This window comes from Motacilla alba, chromosome 4A (assembly GCF_015832195.1).
Source record: "Motacilla alba alba isolate MOTALB_02 chromosome 4A, Motacilla_alba_V1.0_pri, whole genome shotgun sequence".
Taxonomy (NCBI): Eukaryota; Metazoa; Chordata; class Aves; order Passeriformes; family Motacillidae; genus Motacilla; species Motacilla alba.
Window position 1 is genome coordinate 4621611 of NC_052045.1, and position 22645 is coordinate 4644255.

The 22645-nt window shown below is 42.0% G+C and overlaps 1 long non-coding RNA gene across 10 annotated transcripts in view; it reads left to right on the forward strand.

Moving 5' to 3' along the window:
• LOC119695000 overlaps positions 1-22645 on the forward strand; it is an 86419-nt gene that overhangs the window by 51486 nt on the left and 12288 nt on the right. For 7 of the 10 annotated variants that reach the window (XR_005255024.1, XR_005255032.1, XR_005255027.1 and 4 more), the window contains 3 exons: positions 27-117; positions 15914-16054; positions 18711-19097. This is a non-coding gene — a long non-coding RNA (uncharacterized LOC119695000). Of the gene's footprint in view, positions 1-12; positions 118-15913; positions 16055-18710; positions 19098-22645 lie in introns of all 10 variants that reach the window. The other 3 variants (XR_005255028.1, XR_005255023.1, XR_005255026.1) reach the window with 2 other exon arrangements.

A 22645-nucleotide genomic window follows, 5' to 3' on the forward strand; every position in this document is an offset into this window, starting at 1 on the left:
TGGTTATTGTAGTTTCCTCATTTCAGGCAGTTTGAACAGGGGCCTGTGGTGGTCCAGCTCATTGGAAACTTTTTGTGCAGGAACCAGGAGGATGCTACAGCTGGAGCTAATCCGTGAGTAAGTTTTCTGGAGACCATTATGTCTCCCAGAGTTTGGAGGTTTTCTCTAAAGGAGACATTGCTCTGTGTGTGAGGGAGAGAGAAAGAGCATCGCCTCGAGGGTTTCACTTATCACACTGCCTAAATATCCCTTATTTTTACTCAGAGTCTTCTGAATATGAGATCCCACTACAGGTAGGTGAAGTGACCTCTTTGGGTTTGAATCTGCTCCTCTCTGGCGGATGCAAAGCTGCAGCTTTGAACAGGAGCCCCCTCCTGCTCCGTGCAAAGCTCTTTGAATTGCCCCTGATAGGCTTCTGAGGCTCCCCGGGTGCGTGCCTGGCACTTTGAAGATGAATGCCCAGAATGAGGGAAACATGAAACAAAACTTAACTCCCTTATGTCAGAGTGAGCAGCAGATTCCTCAAAGACCTGCAGCACAATGGTGCTCTTTGGTGGGTGAGAGGAAATGGGCTGTGGTTCACCAGCTTATCAGAGCAGAGCAGAATTGCAGAGCTGGGTTGTGCTTTGGGTGGTAGAGCAGCAAAAGGAAGGTTTGGGGGGCTCCACAATATTCAAGCCCGGCAGAACTTGTTTCAAGTTGGCTTTGTTGGGTCTCACTTGATGAAGGGAAATTTATTCTTATTAATTTTTCTTCCTCCAGAAGTTTGCTGAGTGTTCAAGGTGACAGATGTGCCACGTCTTCTTGAGGGGGAATATTTTTCTTTGTCTCCATGAAAATCCTCACCCCAGCTCCTTAAATTCTCTGTATCCACCATATTTTTTTGGTACATTTTGGTGGTGACCACCCACAGTCCTGGGAGCTGAAGGGCCTTTGGGGGAGTGGCACAGCTGGAGGAAGACTTTTATTTGTCTTATTCTGAATATTTCTGTGACAATTGACATGAAAATAACCATTAGTAATAATAACCATTTTTAAACCTGATGGATCAGTTCTTCTGGCCCTAGTGTGTGATCCAAAAATTTTCATTAGCATCAGATGGATGGACCCATTTCTTTGAGGGGTTAATGGGCTTGTAATACAAAAAAATTGAACTGATATCTCAGGAGAGACTGGGTGTGGGAACAGAAGGGAAGGGAACAGGAAAACAGATTAAAAAACACCAAGAGAGATTTGTTAATAGTGGTTAGAGGTATTCTTCTCACCTGTCCTGGGTGACTGTTCAAATGCAGATGTGTGAACTCCTGTAAAGCAAATGAGGAAAAGCAGAACCCTTCGGGCCATAATTCTTTTCCATACGTGATAGATCCCTCTTCCTTCCAATCAATTAATTGCATCCTAAAAACATCTATTTCTCACCATTGACTTTAAAGGGATTTTAGATGAGTGGCTCAGATATAGCTGTCTACAGAGTAAGTGATTAAAGTTGGGTTAGATGAGCTGGCAGACTACACGGGATTTTTTTCTTCCTTCATGCCAACCCTAAATCAAAAGGCATCTCATCAGAGTATTATAAAATACAGCCTTCAGAGGGAGAGTCTTCTACTTCCATATTCTGGCATCTGAAGGGAGGAGGGAGACTCCCATCAATTTAGAGAGAGGTAAAGATTTCATCTCCCTCTAGAAATCATGGCCATAATGGGAAATTCAGACATTTATGAGATTTGCTTAGCCAAGGCAGAGCTCAGCATGTGGATGCTTCTGTTTGTAGTGTTGCAGCAAAAGCAGAATAAGAGACTATTTTTAGGGGTTATTTTCATTCTTTTTTTCCCCCCTCTTTGATGAAGTTAACAGTCCAGCTTGTACCTGGGGAGGGGCAGACACAGTCTGTGTGACCTCACAAAATAAAAGCCCGTATGAGCCCTCTCCCTGTGACTGCAAAATGGGGGTAAAATGGGAAATAGGGCTGATTGCAGGTGTTTATTAATGGGGAAACTCCCAAAGAATCATTTACCAATTCACCAGAGAGGAATTCTCACCAAAACCTCTTGCAAGTTGTGCCTGGTTTATATTTCAATTTTAAAATCAGGTAAGGGTGTAAGAGAGATGAGCAAGTTACTGGCAATTGGTGAATATTTCCCTTGGATTTCAAAAGTTGGCAAACCTTGAATATTCTATAAATACCTTTTACATGCCATAAATATCCATATATTTTAAGGCAATGTGAATTCCAAGGACAAGAGAAAGCAGAGCAAGGACTGACTTAGTTTTAAATCAGAAAGGGACACGCATTTGTTTCCTCTAAATGTTAATTCCTCAACATAATGGGTAAAGTATCAAATTATTATTTAAACCCACAAATAAAGTGCAGGTCCCTTTTCCCATCTCTAAGTAATGTTCTCCTGCCAAAGGATAGGCATGGCTGTATTTTTTCCTAATGGAATCTGCATAGCTTTGCCCTGATAGTCCACTGCTGAATATTGATGGTGCAATAATTGGCTCTTTATTGGTATGTTGTGTTTTCTTGGAGATTTTTCGATTTCCTGCAGTAAATCCTTTTCGAATCTTGCTCCTTTTATAGTTTGGTGTTTACAAAAGTTGATAATTCTGGTGGAACAGCAGGACTATGAATAAGACTCTGGATTTTGATTTGTTGTATGTCATGTATTGGTAGCTGGTATCTCTCCTTTTATCTTTTTTAGTAGAAATATCTCTGCTGTCTATATTTAGCAGGAGAACTCAATCTCTCTCCTCTATCTGTTTTCTCCTATTTGTCCCTGGCTTGAAGGGTTGGTGGCACTCAGTGGTGGATAAATGCAAGGAAATCTAATAATGCCTTTCTAATATACCCATTTATCTGCTATCATATTTTATTTTAACTCTTCATGCAACTGTGCAATCATTGCTCCATTGCTGTAATTGGATTTCAAAGTATATTTGTGCTATTTAATTACATCTATAGCTTCTCTAGAAGTGCATTCAGAGTAATTAGTAATCTTCTACTTTTTAGTGGAATTATATTTTGTATCAACTGTGCTCATTTTTCTCTTCAAATTCTTCAACACATTTGCACCAGTTTTGCTTTTTACACTGGAATTTCTGGCATAAATAATCATTAAGGGTTTTTTTTTTCCCTTCCCACTGTGAATGTGAACAGAGTCTAATCCAGCTTTCACTGGAGTCAATGGTAATCTTTTCATTTCCTTCAGAGAAAACTGGATCAAGTTAATAGATTGCAAATTGCATTCAAGGCAAAGTCACATCTTATCACAGAAATAGTTGTGTAGCAACTCCTGGGGTATTGATGAAAAGTGCAAAATTGATTGTTTCCATTTTTTCTTACGGGTTTTTTTTATAGATTCTCTTATCCAACTTTATTAATTTTTTAGCCCATAAGTTATAGCATTGCAATAACATTTAAAAGATTCATTTTAACTTGCTTTTCTTGACAAATTACAAACCTTTCCATTTGAAGATTTTTGTGAGTGGATCTAGAACTTTGCTTTCCAGACTCCAAGTTTATCTGTTCATCTCCATTAGGATGTTTGAGAATGGGCATTTTTAAGTTTTAAAAATATTTTGTCTTAATTTTTGGTTGCAAACCAAGTATTTGACACTTTTTTTATTCCAATTCTCTTGTGCCACTTCAGAGCTGTGTCAGTTCATGGACAGATTTAGTCCTCTTGCTGCTGAATATGAAAACCTGCAAACACTTCCCTCTAAAACTGTAATTCCAGCAAATTACATTCCCAAGTAGGCAGAAATTTATGATGTTCACTTTTTCCAATGTGTCAATTTTGCCTCTGTGGGGTGGTAACTATATGTACCAAGTAAAATCTTTATTTTTTTAAAAAAATTATTGCAACTGGCTCGTTAAAGAGTTATTTTTCTCTTCTGCACTGCTCCCACTCTGTTGATTAGAGGTTTGTTGCTTTGGTAATGTGCTTCTCCTCCAGGCTGTTAATGATTACAGACACCTCTCTAACCTGTAATTTTGGGGGAAGGTTATTAACAAGGTGAGATGACAACAATTGTAATTGTTTCTATGGCTTAGAAATGTCCTTCATCTTTGCTGGCCACGTGTCAGGGCTCGGGATTTAGAGTGAAAGTGGAGCTGATGCCCAGGATTAGAGACACTTTCTGGTGCTATTTATTCCCAAATCGTGCCAGTTCATGAGGTTAGAAAGAGCACTGTGAAAGATGATAAATTGTTATTTGATTCTTAATGAAACATCAATGCAAATGGTGCCTATTCCATCCCCAGCAGAAGGTGACATTGGAAGGTTGAGGATGGAGCTCCTTGGATCTCCAAGGAGAGATGCTCATCCTGGTGTGATTTTAGAGCCTCAGGAATTTTTGTGAGCTGGAGCATCTTCAGCTTCAGAAGGCAGGATGAAAATTATTTGTTCATCCAACCTTTAGATTGAAAAGAGAGACATTGAACCATTTGTATTGGAGATTTTGTTATGTTTCCAGCATAGGGAAATTGTTTATGCGTGTTAAATGGAAGAAAAGCCCTTAACTATCATAATAGTTATAATTGTAACTATAATAGTTATATAGCTACTATATAACAGAAATTAATAGTAATTTCATTTCTAATCATTTGAGTGGAGCAGCATGAGCACCCATGCACCTGAAATTCAAACCTTGAATGCTGCAGGTGTTTGCATGGTGAGAGGTGCCTCACCACTAATGGGAGCCACATTCCCACATCACAGGACACTCCTCATCAGAGGCTGGATTTTTCCAGTGGATGCCTTTGAGCACTTAGCACTGAAATTTTGTCAAAGAATGACTGGTGTTTTGCCACTTTAAAACCATGGAAACATCACAATGTTCTTTTAGAAATGACTCCGGGAATTAATTGCAAATGACTTATTAATGAAACAAATATTCAGCTGTCACTGGAACCAAACTCCACGATACGCTTAATGATTATTTTTTGAGAAAACACTTTTGTGTTTGTTTGATCTGCCTCGTGTTAACAGCAGTAGGAAAGGAGGGAAGCATGTGGTGTCGGAGTGGAAACTTGAAACTGGCAAAAGGGAGAGGAAAAACATCAGCCAATGACTGGGAAATAGGTGAGAAGCCCAAAGAAGGAGCAGATCCCTAATGATTATGTTGGGAAGCTGCTGCCCCAGGCAGGCCTGGTTGGGTAATAAGGGTTAGATCTGGGGACAAACAGGGGAATCTGGAAAGGAAGGGTTTCACAGTAACATTAATTTCACCACATTCCGTGTCTGGAAAATGAGCATGAAAGGATTTGCCTCGTACGGGGTGAGTAAATGTTTGCAAACTGCAGAGAGACTCTCAAATGAATGTGAAATATCAGCTGTAGCTCTGCAAATGACAATAAAAATCAATGTTGTTAATTAGGGAATGTGCACTGCTCATGGCTGTGGCACTGTTCTGGGATGCACCCCCAAGCTTCCCTGCCCGGCACCGTGCGCACGGACCTTCCCCAGCGCCCATGGGCCACCCAAGGGGGATTCTTCCACAGGCAGCTGGCTGAAGCCATGCATTTTTCCAAGAGTTCTCCTCTGCAAGGGCCAGCTATAAATAGGTAATCAAGCTTTTCCGCGGCTGCTGTTTACAAGAGCAGGAACATGGGGCAGGACACGAGCGCGGCGGATCCGCCCGCCTCGGGAACACATCTCAGGTGTCCTTCTGCTGGTGCTGCTAAATTATTTACCACTCAGCAAGCCTGTGCCTGCGTGAGATATTGAAAGGAGGGAATCTGAGGTGAAACCCCATCCGTTTACCCAGAGCTGACACTGGAATATTCATTATCACATTAAATCCAACCACAGTGAAAATGAAGGCTTCCGTTGATTATGTGCTTGCATAAAAGGCTTCTTTGGTGGCAGGCCCGTGTGCCAGGGATCTGAATATAAAATCAAGTAAGTGGAAACCATTTTTTTAATGGTAAATTTGCCTTCTTGGAAGTTATGAGACTTGGCAGGTTTAAATTATGTTTTAAACCTGCGGTGGATTATGTGATTTTTCTAACTGGCCGCAAGCAATACGAGATGAGCACACGCCACCCCAATCCCAGCCACAGGCCTGAGCCAGGATTTCCAATGCAAATAAAAAAGAAATGCAGACTTTATATGCACGGAATGGTGCATATTTATCTCAGTGCAGTGTTGGTTTGGCAGGGCTGGTGGGGAGGTCTCCTCTTCCCAAGTGCTGGGTCTGCACTCACCTGCCTTTCCCTGTCCCTCTTCATCCCGAGTTTGTGCTAGAGCAGAGTTCAGAGGGGGGATTGAAAGAGCCCATTGGATTTATGGATGTGGAGAAGTACAGGAAAATACATAGAATTGGCCAAAAAAAGGCATGAAGTTTTTATCCGTCCATCCATCCATCCATCCATCCATCCATCCATCCATCCATCCATCCATCCATCCAGAGCTTGCTCCTTCCCTGTCTTCCCCCTCCACCAGGGATCCTGTTGAATTAAAGGCTCAATTAAATCTTCTCTGGGAGGCAGAAGAAAACTTAGAGATGCTGAGATGAAGCAGCACCACGTGGTGAAAGGCCACCTCTGGAGCAGAATGTCCCACTGGGAAGCAGGAGGGCTGGCGGCTCTGGGTCACTTAGGGCTGTAAAAGAGCTCCCAGGAAAACTGGCACAGCAAGGGCTGGGTTTGGTGGTCGTGGGCATGTAAAGGAATGTGAGAACAAAACCTATTTCTGTTGGTGCTGAGAACGAGGATTCGCCCACAATTAGTAATTTATTAAAAGGTGTGACTGATTGCATCAGCACAAATAATTTAAAAATAGGTTTTTTTTAAATAAAAAATCAGTGTTCTGCATCCCATAATACTTACAGAAGACTTTCTAATTTGGCAAACAACAGGTAAGAAACAGAATGATCAGAAATCAGATTTGCCTAGTCAAAGATGGAGATGGATAAATCTTGATTTGGAGCATGATTGAAGTGAAGCCATCATCTTCCAAGAAATCATGTTTTTTTTTCTGGGAATGCCAGAGATACTTTGTGGCACATTCTTCCTTTTCTGCCTCCTATTTTTATCTGTAATTGGAAATGTATTTTGTGAGGGAGAATAAAACAAACATCCAGTAGATACAAAAGCACTGAGGACCTTCAGCTTTGGCTAATCCCTGTAGACAGCACAGAGAGAAACAAAATGTTCTGTAGCTATAACTGAGAGGCAAAAAAAAAAAAAAAAAATCTGTGTTTAATAAACATTTAAAGGAAGAATTACATGTGCCACAAATCCCCTTTTATATTGCACTTAAAATCTCCTTACCTGCCCTTTAGTTTTCATGGTTTTCCTTATCTTCAGTGTCACTTAATCATATTTCAACAGGATTTGCTTCCTCGCTGCCCATCTGCTCTTCCTTTCTAGTGCAGCATTAATGCCACAACACCATCCCAGTAGCTCCCTTCTCTGCCACTTTGATGTCAGACACCCGGGGATTCAGGATTTTTTCATTCAGGTTCAGACAGAAAAGAAAAATACCTGGTTTGGAGGAGTGACAGATCCTGATTTCAAATGGAAATGTCCAGAGCAGGGCGGGGGATGAAGGGGCAGTGACCAAAACTTTGGCTCCTGTGGATGTGGAATGTTGGGATCCAGTGGTGGTCTGTCCTGCTGCTGGCCCTGGGGAGATGCAGGCACTGCTCTGCTTTGAGTCTGTGCTAAAGAAGGGTCATCCTCTGAGCATATTCACAAAATTAATTAATGAGTGCAGAGGGCAGGTCTGGCTTCACCCCTGGGCACCCACCTGGCTTGTGTGGGCTGCACAGTTGGATCTGTGTTTGCTGAGTTAGAGGCATCATTTGGAGAGTCTTCATGTGGTTTATTAATCCTAAAAGCATTGAATTAATAATCTTTGTATTTATACCTTTCTTATTTTCAGAGTTAGAGAAGACTGTGTGTATTGCATCTCACCAGTTTAGGAGCAGAATGGTGTGGGAAGGGCTCCTGGAAAGGGGAGAGTGTTTTTCTTTTGTGTTGATAGGAGCTCTCCCAAAAAAAAAAAGTTATGTGCTGCTTTTTGCACTAAAAAATGTAAAAAAAAAATTATAGAAATCCGTTCTAATTCCTCATGTAATTGTAAATTAGTTCTTAGGTCATTGATGGGAACAAGTCTGTGGTACGCTGGGGATATAATTCTCACACCACTACCTTTGCTGGACATTAAGCTCTTATGATAATTCATAAAACCCCCTTTTTAATGCTATCTGATGCCTGCAGTGATCAATACTTGAACCTCTATTCTTGAAACATTTTTAAATTAAATATAAAGGGGGGGAGGGGGGAGGTTCTTATAAGAGAGTTAATCCAAAGTGCAGTTAATCCAAATTCAGAGGCGTTGGTGCCAGCAGAAGTCACTCTTGATATTTCCGATTCATATGTGCCTGAGATCTCAGGAGGCAGAGCAGGGCTTGGTTGGCTGCAGGATTCCAGAAATTCCTCTGTCTCTGAGTGGGGATCAGGCACAAATGCTGCTCATTCATGCTCGGTGCTGAAAAGACAAAATACATCCGAAGCTGGGTGTGCTAAAGCAGTGCCAGAGGCTCTGCCCTTCCCCTGCTGGAACACGGCTCTGGACTGGCTCCTTGCTCAGTCTGGGGCTGCCTGAGCTGGTTTTGCTGGGAACAAACCAAAATGAGGTGAGGCCACCCCAGTGCCACCAAGGAAAGGTGCCCAGGAGGTGACAGGGGACAGAGGGACACCTGGGACAGACCTTAAAGGACAAGTTTAGAAAGAAACAGTGGCTTGGGGGAAGATGAAAGCGCTTTTTTCTTCAGGGCATGGAGGTGACAGCGAGAGGGAAGAAGGCAGAGGCAGGTGAGGAAGCTGAAGCAGAGGTTGCAGCTGAGGCTGAAACCCTGAACAATGAGAGGGAGGGGTTTGTTCCACTTTGGTTTGGTCAATGGATGTGTGGTGAAGATGAGCACAGGTTGATTATCTGGGGGAAGAGGTTTGAAGAGGAAATGTGGGGCAGATGTCTGAGGCAGAGGAGAAACCACCACAAGGCTGGTCATGGGACTGGCTCGAATGAAAGGGTTGGAAAAGGAGGAGTGGCTTTAGCAGTGGAAACAGGAATTAGCAAGAAAATGGAAAATAAAACCACCCCAAGCCATATGGAAAACATTGTTTATTGTTATTATTAATTATTGTTATTATCATTATTACTATTATTGTATTAACTAAAGGCTGACTTGAATCTTACAAACAGCTTCTGTCAGAAAAGGAGAAAACAAGTTTTAAATGTTGACTTTTAATTCTACCCAGTTTATTAAGGGCTGTTAGTTCTGTTTTGCTAATATCTTGTAAGTAAACAGAGAGAGAAAATTCAGTTTGATAGAGATGATAAAGATGATGAACCGCTGAAATTTGGTTCCACACTGGGCACATAAGGGAGAAAAGGATGCCAATTAATGCATTACTAAAAGAGAAACACTACTAGAAGTAATAATAATGGTTGTCTATTATTTATGGTGGATTTTAAAGAGGGAGAGTTCATGTTTATCCCGGAGCAGTCGACATGAGCGCTGAAGGAAGAGAAAAACCCTTTAACCAAGCAGAAATTTCAGTCGTGAGCTGTTAAAGGAAGTCGAGCTGAATATTGAGGAAAATTCAAAAAGATAAAAATGACTTCAATTTGGTAGTTCTTCATAGGTTCTGCAGTTTGGCAGCTGTCAACATCTCAAAATATCATCTCACCCAAACTGTTGAAAGAAAGAAACCCTTTGATTTTCCCCTTGAGACTCCCAAGCTGAAAATGGACTCTTTGTAGTCTCAGCCTCATTTCAGACAGTTTTTTTTTTTAAAAACATTCTTGCTGGCAGAAACAACTAATTCATAAATAGACTCTCTGTTAATTAAATAAGTTTTATCATTTTAACTTGCCTTTTAAAATGAAAAAGAAAGTAAATCTCTAACATTTCCTGCTTTATTATGAATCTTAAGGGACTAAGCATCACATTTCTTGCATCATTAATAATGCAAATTAGTTTTTGTTTGCATCTCCTATAAGTTTATAGTTAGAAGTAAATATTTAATGCACAGATCTGGGAAATCAAATCATGGCTAGTGGAAATTTTCCTTTAGAGTTATTGAAAGGTAATGTAAGAAAGATGGGAGGCACTGCGGTTTCTGTTTATTTAACCTTTCTTGCTCTTGCTTTCCTTTCAGTAGAACTCTTTGTGACTTGTCATTAAACACTTCTCTATTCCTGCAGTATCTGTTTTTATTATCTTTACAGTAGCCACAGAATTAAGCTTTTAATACCATTTAAAGGAGAGGTTAAACACATCCGTAGCCTACTTAGGGCTATAAGGATTGTAGTTTTGGTCCTGATTATTGGCAAGAAAACCAGGTGATTATTTCTAATAATATCTAAAAACTTGTTGACTTTCTAGCAGTTTTTCTCTGTTTGCTTAATGAAGCAATGGCCAAATCAGATTAAACTTTGTCCAGGGCCTCTATATCGTGCACAGAAATGCCTTGGAAGGGTAAAATACTCTGAACTGTTTATTTGTTAGCACAGGGCAGACTGAATTTAGTGTATATATCCCATATTGGTCTTTCCCCCCCTTTTTTTACAAGTATTATTGCAAACATTGTACCACCCTCCCTATGACATGTCTGTAGGAATGAGATTATTGCAGACAAATTCCAGCTGTTTCCCCACCACATCTGGGCTTTCTGCAGTGACTCTTCTTGTGTGTGTGGTGGATAACAAAAAATAATAAGTATCCTGTTATTTTGGGCGTGAAATCTGATAGTGAAAAACACACCAGGGAGAATTCTTCAGTGATAAAAATTTAAATAGACCCATTTATCAATATGACAGAGATTTGACCTGAAAGTTAAAGTGTTTGGAAGTTAAGTGGAGCTGTGTAAAGAAAGTTGAGGCTGCGCTACAGATAGACCGTGGGGTTTGTAAGTTATTAAATCAAAATAAAAGGTATTGACAAAACAATAAATTGCCTGGATCACCCCATCTAATAGGTTCTGGGAGCACTAAATACATTCTCCACGCTAAAGATGTGTGAAGCTTTTTCCTTTCTCATACTTTTGTTCTTCTCCTTGAAAACATTTGCACCGTGGTTGGTTTTATAACAGACTTGGCACCAAATTGGGCCTGGGGATGCTTTGCCAGGGAGCTGGCTCGGAGCAGTGGTGGGGAGCAGGAGCAGGGGCATTGCTCTGCTACCAACAGGATTATTGGACTTTGCAGGTGGGGTGCAGAGCATTCTCTGGGGGATTAAAATAATAATAACAAACCTAATATCTTTACTGGGAGAGGCATTTTACTAATATCTTCTGGGCAGGGAGCACTGCAGTGCTCTTTGCTCTCCTCAGCACCTTTTCCATGCTGGAAATCCATGGGATTCAGAGAGGGAGCAGCATCTGGCAGTCCCTTCCAGCAGAGGTGCTTTGGGATGTAGTTAATGCCACCTCCTCACGTTACCCCCTAAACCTTTCAAGGTGACCAGCATCTTTCTGGGAGAGGGGCTGAGCTTGCTCATGGAGGGGAAGGAAAATACCTGTGGGACAAACTGGGATGGAAAGGTTGGGAGTGGGTGGTGGGGCAGCTCTTCACCTGCAGAGTCATCAGCTGGGCTCTGCTTTTCCCAACTCCACCGGGTTGGGGGTGAGCACCCCCTACCTCCAGCTTCCCTGCCGAGGAGGGAATGAGGCTGGCTCTGTTTGCCTTGAAAATGACACAGATTTGAGACTATTTCCCCTCCTGCAGATTTCTCCATTGAGAGGAGCATGGAAGACATTACTATTTATAGTGCACAGTACGTGTGCCCAGCGGGACATCCCTGAGCAAACATCCTACCAGTTTGGAGGTGGGATGCTTTCCAGCTCCCTGGCCCCGAGATGCCCTGTCCCCTCTCCCAGGGAGGTGGGAAATCACACAGGGGCACCACCCAGCTCCCCTCAGCTCTGCCTTTCTTCTGCTGAGATGAGATGCTCACCCCCTGCCGTGGAGCCGAGCGTGAGGCTCGGAGGAAAAGCAAGTTTTCAGCACAAATAATGCAAGTCTTAAGGGAGGGAAAGGGCCCCAAAAAATGAAGGTATAATTATGGGGGCTTTAGAGGATCTGCAGAGGCTGGTTTGGGGATGGGCAGCTTGTGTGTGTGTGGGAAATGAAGATGGAAACTTGGTTTAACTGGTTTGGGAGTTTCAAGGGGACGAGGACCAGCAGTGGGACCTGGGGTCTGTCACTGCCACTCCCTGCCTGACCACCTGGGTGTTCCTGTATGGGTTTGGGATATCAGAACCTCTTCATCTAAGATTAATCTTGATATGGAAAAGATAGCTGACAATGGCAGTAAAAATAACAGTAAGCAGTTGGAAAGGCCCAGCTCAAATCGTGCTCTGTCAACAGCTTTGCAATCTGTATAAATATGAGAGGAAAGACAAACAGCTGTGATTTCTCTTTAAGAATGTGAGTATCCATTGTCATAGATCTAAATGAGGGTGTTTTACTTGTACTGTATGTAAATTCCTCCTTGGCAAATAACCCATGTCCACTAATGTATGTGTATTTTGGGTCTGTATAGTTTGGGTCTCTGTGAAATACAATGAAATTTGATAGCACACAGAAATACTTGCATGGAATGTCAAATTTTTCGTGTGTGCTTCTCACATATCCATAAATGAGTTTACACATTTCTAATTACTCATTCAAAAAGAGACTTTGCAGCACTTTTAAAGGAGAGCCAATTTTTTCCCTACTGTGTTCTGTTTTTACAGCTTGTGGAAAGCTTATTTAACGAAAGTTTAAGTAATCAGCGAAAGTCATTTCTGAGCAAAGACTGACAGATATGAAGCCTCTTTTCACACTTCATAAGAGGTGGAGAGGGTAGCCATAAAATTTACAGCTGAATAGTACTCTGTTCAGCTTAAGTTATAGAATTATTAGTGTTCCAGGCATGTGAGAGGTTTTAGAGAGATGAAGTATTTAAAGTGATGCTCTATGTTTTGTGTAGCTGAGCTCTGAGTGCAATACTAATAACAACCCACCCTTCCAAAGGCAGCGACCTGCACATCCCATGGGGCTGATGTTGTGCTAAAAATATGTGTTTGCAGCTAAGTGAGCTTCATGATATATTAATAAAACCCCAGCAACGTGTTCCCTTTGCAGAGACTCACCTCTGGCTATGAAAGTATGAATTCCCGGGATATGGAAATGAGAGCACAGGGTGTGGGGGTGAGGAAGGAGTGGGGATGGAGGTGGCACTGTCAGCATCTCTTTCCCACCCCTGCAGCACAGGGACAAGGTTTTGCTGTAGGAGAGACGTGGATAGAGAGTGGTGGACAATCAGGGACTTCTGCAGGTTGGGAGCACTTGTGTTTAAAAAGGTGGAATAAAAGAGGAAGAGCCGGGCTGTGTTATGAGACTGAGAAATGGGGAATCTCCATCCCAGCTGATGAAACTGAGCATGGCTTTTAGAGGTATTTGTAGGCATTTGAGTGTGAATTGTTCTGAATATCATGAGGTGGCCACATGTTGTAATCATGGGTATTGCATACAAATATTTATCATTGAATCAGAGAATGGTTTGGAGCGGAAGGGACCCCTCAATGCCATCCAGTCCAACCCCCTGTCATGAGCAGGGACATCTTCAGCTAGACCAGGTTGCTTAGAGCCCAAGACAACCTTGAATGTTTTCAGGGACAGGGCACCTTCCACCCCTCTGAGCATCCCGTGCCAGTGTTCTGCCACCTTGGTAAGAAAATTCTTCCTTATGACAACATTAAGCAAACAAAAGCAATTACTTAAGGAGCTTCAAAGTTATACTTGTTTTTCCATCCTTTCAGCCTGCTGGGTTTTTGTTAGTTATTCTGTTGTGCTTTAGCTGTACCTGCTTACCCAGGAACAAACAACAGATAATCTTTTGTAATTCTTTAAAGCAAATTGTGTGAGATGGATCAAGTGTCACTGCAGCCACTCTGAGGTTGGACAAGAACTGAACTGGGGAGGTATCTTCCACCCTCACTGCTCAGCCTGGGGGAACAGAGACACAAGGAGGTGACCCAGTGTACAGCTGCCACCAGTACATGGCTCAAACACACATAGTGCAAGGTTTATATTTTTTAAATTCGCTTTTATGTGAGCCAAATACAAGCAGCCTCGTAAAGCTCACTCTTGTACCAGATTAAAGCGCTGTCTTGGTAGCATTTATTGGTGGTTCATAAATCATGGTGGCACTTTGTGACTGTCCACAAGCTGGTTTTGCTGTTAAAGGTTTCAGTCATGAAGATGCACAGTATTATTCCAAGCACAGTTGTAGTCCTACAGAAATTATGCTGAGGTGTTTTTGGAGGCCTGAAATTTGTGGAAATCCTGTGTGTGTGGAGGGATTTTGGAAAGCTGAGTACTTTCACATGTACTGAGTACCTGTAAAGGTACCTGGGGTACCTTTAATTAATGTGTTAAGAAGCACTTTAACTAAGTACATGAAATATTGTCCTGTGTCTTTATGCAATTCAGGAAAATCACTCATCATACCAGGGTGCAAATTCCCAGGGTTTCCCTCCAACATCTGCTTGAACCCAATTGAAGGTTTTCTGGCTGCTGATCACTTTGATTTCTCAGTTAAAAATCTCAGTAAATCTCAGGTAAAAATCTCAGTTCCAGGGGCAGTGCCAGGATTTGCCAGACCCTCCAGGTTTCCAGTTTGGGTTGTTAATACCAACAATTCCCAACCCCATTCCCTTGACTCCAGACTGCATTCGGGAGGCGTTCGGTGCTCCTGCATTCAAACAGTTAATTTTCACTATGTTCTGTTAAAGAAAAGGAAAACTGTCACCCTGTCATTTTAGAGTCTGACACTAAGCTTGTCAAAAGAGACAGCTGTTAAACTGAATTACTGTTGACACGCAGAGAAACGGCCCTTGCCAGATGTAAAGGACATCTGCGGCAATGAAGTGGTACAGGGTGGCTTTTAAAATGTGGTCATACTGGTATTTGAATAGAGCTCTATGGCATTAAAACGTGGCCTTGACTCAGACAGTTTAAGGCAGCGAAGCAGAGCCAATGCCAAGCACAAAGAAGTGCTGATCTGTTGCTGTATCCATAACTTAGGCATGAATATGAAAACAGTGCAGTGTCAAAGCTATTAAGCCCTTATCGTGTATCCAGGAGGATGTGGGTTTAAAACACAGTAGGAAATATTTTGTATTTCTGGCTCCTTGGCTGTGCGGGTAGGTGAAGTGGAAATTCATAAGGTGGATTATGCGGGGAATGAATGGAAATAAGTCGTCTTGTCTTCAGCTAACAACTGCTCAGACAAGAATTGCAGAGGGCATTAGGCTTAGGAAGGGAGGCTGGATGTGCCTTGCCGGCGTTCCTGATAACGCTCCCGGGATGTAGAGCACGTGGTGGGTGCTGGGGAGGCTCCCCTCTGGAGAAGGGAGTGAATAAAACCAAAAAATACCTGTAAAATTCTGCTTGTGCATCTTAATGTGCTTTTCCTAAAAAAAAAAAAAAGAATCAGGATAGCAAGTTAATGTTGTAAAAAAATATAGTTATTATGAATATTTTAGAATTTAGGAATTGAAGCAACAGTAGGGAATTCTGCACATTATATAAGAGTGCAAGGCTGTGATTTGCATGTCTTTAGTGTAGGAATAAAGCTGTTTGGGGGGGAAAAAAGTATCAGTTAAGCAATTTTGCTAAATGTATGAAAAATGAAATGTTATGAGATGAAGCATGTATTCATTATGAAATGAAATTGATGTTTGAAGCTAAAAAAAAATATTCAGGCCAAACATTACTTTGAATGTGTTAGCAGATCATATCTTGATTTAGTTGTGTGTTTGGTGATAGCAGAAACCAAAGAGTTTCCATCTGGAGGGAAAAAGGCAAATGGTATTTCCAAATGACACAGGTTAACGTGCTCCTTTCTGCAGGAAAACAGCACCACCAGCAACAACAGTTTGCTCTAGATGAGAAAAAAGGTGGAAGAGGTGGGGCTAAGAGGGATTTTTCTCCTTCAAAAGAAGAAATGTTGCTTTCCAGGCACCTGTATGCTGAAATGGATTGAAATGCAGGTGAGGTGGACTCATTCCTCTGCAGGGTGGGGGGAAGAGCAGAGTTTGTTTAGGTCTTGGGGTGATTTGGGCTGGTGCCCTGCATTGCTCTGAGGGCATCCCTTTCCCATGGAGAACATCCCATTCCCGTAGGGAACATCCCATTCCCGTGGAGAATTGCCCATTCCCATGGAGAACATCCCATTACTGTGGAGAACAAACCATTCTAATGAAGAAGATCCCATTCCTGCTGGGAACATCCCATTCCCACAGAGAGCATTCAGCATCCCGTGCTGCCACTGCCCACCCCCACAGTCCAAGAGGTGGAGGATCCGTGCTTGTGGTCCAGCTGGGAGCCTCCAGATGGCCAGAGACATGAGTTTAGTGTGTGATTTATGGAGGGGCTCTGGGCAGGGCTGCTGCCAAAGCTGACCCGAGGCCACAGCAGGTGTAGCCAGTGGTGCTCCCACCCCTCCATATGGCTGTGGTTGGTTGGATCACAGCGGAGAGGGTGTAACAAGTCCAAAATCCATGACTGAACATGGCCCATCCTGAAAACTCATTTATCAGCAGCTGGCAGAGCTCTGCCATGTACTCAGGAGTGTCAGGGTTTAACCTCTGTGGCACAGGCAGCAGGCACAGAGTGTTTGAGCAGCCCCCAGAAGTCAGGGCATCCTGCTTTCTCCCTGCTGGGAGGCACTGGAGAGGAGCAGTCAGGGTGAACGTGCTCCTGTGGGACCAGAGAATGTGGGCGTGCTTTGGGGTTCAGGATGTTGGGAGAGCTGGTTCCTCAAGAATAACTTTGATGAATAAATTTTTAATGTGCTTTAGTCTGTGGAATGCCAGGGAGCAGGTGGCTGCCCAGCAGGACCATCTCTGGGAGCCACTGCAGCTTCCAGCCTGGTGGAGTAAGGGCAAGACAGATTTAGGAGGAAATTCCTTTACAAAACACTGGCAGAGGCTGCCAGGGGAGGTGGTGGATGCCCCATCCCTGGAAACATTCAAGGCCAGTTTGCACAGGGCTGTGCTAGGACAGGGATAATCCTCACCCCGCCTAACACAGGAATTATTTGGGCAAAACCTCCTGTTCATCTCCAGAAGGAGGTTTTATTCTGCAATAAAAAGGGCTGAAGTCTCCAACCCCCTTTTCACTGCTCAGTGCTGCAGATTTTAGCCAAAGCAGACTCACCTGTTTCTACAGGTTGAACTTTGCTGTAATGATTAACTTTTTACAAACAAGCACAAAATGGAACATTTAAATAAACAGGAACAAGCTTATTATTAGATGGCAGGTTTTTATTTGATAGCTCTTATAATGTCATCTTTAGTTTACTAAAGCTTACCATGAAAAATCTCTTTCTCCTAATCTAAGCTCTTTCATACAGCTTCCCACTTTGATTGACACCAAAATAAAATAACTAACCTATAAATTATAATGTACGGTTTAAATGATGGATAAATGCATTATTTGTAAAGCATTGCAAGGATCAACATATGCAATTTCTAGAAAATAAAAAATATTTTACAAAGATAATAATAGGGCAGAACTCAGCTCTTTTTGTGAACATTCTCACTGCATACTGGTATTAGGTGATCCTTAAGATGCCCTCCAACCCAAACCTTATTACATGATTTTATGCTGTTTTTAGTAATCAAACAGATCTGGGAAAAAAAAGCCTGATGTTATCAGCCATTTCAGCATCAGCATCATCAGTTCCAGGTCTAAAAATCTAAGTCATAGAGTCACAAAAGGGTTTGGGTTAAAAGGGACCTCAAAGATCACCTCACTCCAACCCTCCTGCTGTGGACAGGGACCGTCCACCAGATCAGGTTGTTCCAAACCCCAGCCAGATGGGGTCTGAGCACTTCCAGGGATGGGCCAGCCACAATTTCTCTGGGCCACCTGTGCCAGGGCATCCCCACCTCTGCATTCTTCCCAGAGACACCCCCAGCCTCGTGAGTTCCCGGTAAATAAATTCTGTCATTGAAGTCACCCCAAAATCCATGTCTGTAAATGCAGTCCTACTCACCTGTCTGCTGGTGATGGACAGGCATCTTTCTTTCTCCTCTTCTCCATGCCAAGGAATGAAAGTCCCTGAGCTCCCTGTGTTCCTGGGAGAGGCTCCATGCCTGGACAGGGTTAGCCCAGCTGGAGATCTGTCCCCAAGCTGGAGTGTCCCCTGCAGTGTTGCAGACATGGGAACGAAGTCATTTACCAGCAGAAAATAATGCACAATGGCTCCTTACAATCCGCCTGCCTGTTGGGAATGCAGGGATCTCCAGGGAGGGAAGGACTCCCTGCTACTTTTTACCCACCCTGTTTTAGGTTGAGGTTTTTCATTCAGCTTTTATGTAGCCTGATAACATTCCTTACTGGAAAAAGAACCTTAGATAATTGGAATTTGCTCAGTGAGGCCACCTCAGAGCGCTGGTGCTTGGTGAGTACCATTAATGGGTTTAAATTTGACTCTGCAAGTCCCAACATGGAAAATGTGGCTCTTGTCCCTGGAGCTTTGCAGCTTAAAATGAGTTAATAGCACATCTCAGGCTAGATCTGAGTGCATATTATAAATGACTAATTCACTTCTCAAATTTAGCATTTCCCCTGCTTAGATTGTGATTTCTAGGAATAATTTCCTGTATAAAGGTATTTTTTTTTCTCTCTCTTTCTTTGCAGTGTGAATTGAAGAAATATTTGGAAACTGAGGTGATTGTTACCTTTCTGTGCTTGGGTGTTCATGGAGTTTCTGACCAACACCTAAAATTCAGTTTTCAAGGCTGGAGGCAGCAAAAGGCAAGTTATGTAAAGACAAAATGAGACCAATGGAAAGAAATTTCCTCCCAGCACATTGGGAACCCTTCTTAACAATAAAAACCACCGAAGGAACCACAATGTGTGTGATTTTGCAGCTCTGTGTTCAGTCCAAATACAAGGCAACATTTCCCCTGGATTTATGGAGTTTAACACTGCAGGGAGTTTGGGATCTTCACAAGCTATAACCATATTTTACTGGTGCCAAATCTTTTGTGATCCAAGCTTGTTTGTGATGGGAATGGGCTCAAGGTAAGGTCATGAGGAATTATATTGTGTCTTTATTTCCTCTGTGTGGAATTCTCAAAAGCCAGTTGCTGACTGGGTTGATAAATCTCATCCTGCATAAATATAAATATAAATACTAATATATCTTCAGCTAAGAAGAACCAGAGATATCCCAAGGAGGAAAAATTACTCCTTTTCCATCTTTGTTTGCATTGAAGAGGTTTCTTCTTTCAGTGACTTTTTCCTAAGAATATCTTTTTGCAAGTCCTGTGAAAAGCCAGGTAATATATCCTCACATATCCTTAGTCCTGTCCCATGTCCATGTTTTAAGATTAATGTCACAAATGTCTTCCAAACATTGCCTTTTTTCTCTTTTTGACCTTAAATCTTAATGTGCTCTTTCTGCCTTATTTTCTTTTCAGAAATTCTGTTTATTCCTTGAAATGAACAGGCAGCAAATAGAAGTTTTCTCTAAATTAAGTGGAAATTCAATTTTTTGCATATATTTTCTCATGTAATTAGCTATCAGGTTGGTAAAGGGAATCTGATTTTCAGCAGAGGAACAGATTTTTCTTTATTTTTGCTTTATCTATAGGGATTTTCCGTATTTTATAAAAGCTGGAGGTACAGGTAAAGATTAGGAAAGAGGAGGGCAGGTATTGGTGTGCTCACTGAGTAGCTGATTTAGAGAAATGGGGGTCCCCTGGGCCTGACTTGCAACCAAATGACCAAAACACTTTGCCTTTTATTTATTTATCCAGCTACTTAACACTTCTTACTGTTTCTCTTAAATGAATTAATTTACCCTACAAAGCACTCCTTGCAATAATCAATGACTCATTACACTGAAAGCCCGCAGGAAATACTAATTAAATGAAAAATGTGCAAGAGGAATGTGCAACTTTTGTATTTCTAACTACCCAGATACTCAGTGCTTTCTTTTTTTTTCCAAGTTCCTATAAGTTACAGGAGAGGTTTTTGCCTCCAGCCACAGGGAGCTGAGGTGGCTTGGAGGGTGGTGATATTTCCCAGACATGCCAAATCCAGTTCATTTATCATCAATATCCACAGGAAATAATAATCTGTTTATACATCACATTTCTCTGAGCTCTGCGAGGTTCTAGTTATGAATTCCTTCCAGCTGCTTTTCTCATTCCCACAGCAGAATTGCTTGGGAAGGGTTATCCTTTATCCATCACTTACTCCAACAATTATTGACTGATAGCCACTGGTAATTCCAACTCTGACAATCTTTGATAAAGATTTTGTGTTGTTATTATGCTCTAAAACGTTTCCTCACCCATAAAGGCCTTGAACTCCAGGCTGGGTAGTTGGCACAGCCACTTTTTTGGGATCTTTGAATAGGAAGAGCTTAATAATATGGAAGATGAAGGTTTTATAAGGATAGAAATGCCAAAAATGAGAGTGGGTTCAAACCTCCTGGGAGGAGCTGTGTCCTGCTCCTTTTGGTGAAGGGATGTCTGGAGCAATCCAGATTTCTTTTATCCTGGTCAGTGATTTTTGGAGAAGGTGTGTTAAGCCAAGCCATGAAATAAAGCAATCAGAACAAGGTAAAGAAAAATCCCCCCCAAACCACCACCAGCACCAAAAAAAAAACCCCAATATGGACACAAAAAATGAAAAAAAAGCAGTGGCCAAGCTCCTTTCCTTCAGATCCTTTGCACTGAAGGTTTTGTAGGATACTAGCTTTCTCTTCTGTTTTTTTTCCCCACCAAATCACCCCTCAGATTTGTTCCTCCCTCCAAATTTGTTTACATTTTTTGCAGATTGATGTTTTTTTGACCATCAGTCCATACCTGCATTCAGGTACTGCTGCTCCCATTCAGTTTAGGAGGTGACCCAATGCCAGCCTGGGGCACTCCCCACCCTGGAAAAGGTCAAGCCACAAACACCAGAAATAATTATTTTGCTCTTTAAGTAACATGGGAAAAGAGGGAGAATAAGAGAGGAATTAATTCCCTACTCAGTTTTTAAGGCAGCAAGAATTTAAGTCAATTTAGTTCCTCGTGCTAATTAACACTCCCAAAGAGCTGTAAAATGTAACAACAGAGAGGATGAATTATTTAAAGTGGAGGTGACCAAGAGAAATCTGGATGAACACAATACTGGCTCTGCTTTTGGTTTTCAGGCAATAAATTGCATTAAAATGGTGGCAATGTATTGAAGATTTTGGTAAAACTTTGTTCTCAGCTGTAGGGATTTGTGTTTCTGTGGAGATTTCCTGTGCTGCAGGACAGGGAAGGCAGGGCAGGAAGGGTAAATTAGGGAGAAAAGAAGATTTTAATCCCAAATGGATGAAACTTGAGATAGAAATGGCTGGTTTAGCCCCTAACTCTGGATTTTTTAGAGAGAAAACAAACGGTGGTGGTAGTAGTAGTAGTAGTGCACTGAATTTATTTATTCTGTAAATCAAGAGCTGGATATTTTCCTTGCTCCTTTTTAGTTTTTTTTGAAGGAAAATTATAGAAATCTTTTCAGTGCTTCAGGGGATTGATACAGGTTACATTCCTGGCTTCCAGTCTAGTTTCTCCCTCACCAGTCTTTGGAATTCAGTGGGACTGATGGATTACATCATTTCAGGAATTGGGCCCTAAATTCTGATGTCTACACAACATAAAAGAGCTTGCTGGAATTGTGTACATTTTCCCTTCAACCTGCAATATATTCCTTGCAGACAATAGAAAAAAAAATCATATAAAGTTGTCTCTTTATTTGGAGGTACTTTAATATCAGAGGAGATTTGCTTCCAGCTAAGAAAACATTTGTTACAGAACTAAAAATGTTTGATATGCTGCTGTATTAGATAAAGTTTGTTAGTTCACAGTGGCACAGTGCTGATAATTGAAGAACTCGCAGGATTTTCGGCAGTAAAAGATCCCCAGTGAGTGCTAAGCTCAGTGGGAAAATGTGATGTATAAATCTGCAGTGAGAGCAGAGGAACAGGAGGGGAGCAGCTCTGCACTCAACCCTGGGAACCCCATACCACCACCAAAGGATGTTAAAGAGAAATAAAAGGGAAGAGATGATATCTTGGGGCATAAAAGCTGTTTCCAAAGAATTTTCTTGTTAAATACAATGTTGGACAAGAGCCCACGGAAATTCTCAATTCATTGGAGACTCCTGCTGTTGCTTGGCATGATCTGGTCTAGTGGAGGCATCAGCCTCTAGCCCTGCCTTGTCCTGGAATATCTAATTCCATGAGGAGAAGTGGTCCCTGGGGATACTGAGAGAGATGGGAAAAGTCCAGGCAAGACAACCATGGCCAAAGTTGATGGATAAATTTGTTTTGTGTGATGGGATGAGGAAGATCAGCTTGTGAAGAACTGATGGCTACAATGAAGGTTTGGTATATCCTGAGTTAGCCAAACCTGGATGGTCTCAGAAGGAATGATGAAGGTTGGTTATATCCCATGTTAGCCAAACCTGGATGGTCTCAGAAGGAATGATGAAGGTTGGTTATATCCTGAGTTAGCCATACCTGGATGGTCTCAGAAGGAATGATGAAGGTTGGTTATATCCTGAGTTAGCCAAACCTGGATGGTCTCAGAAGG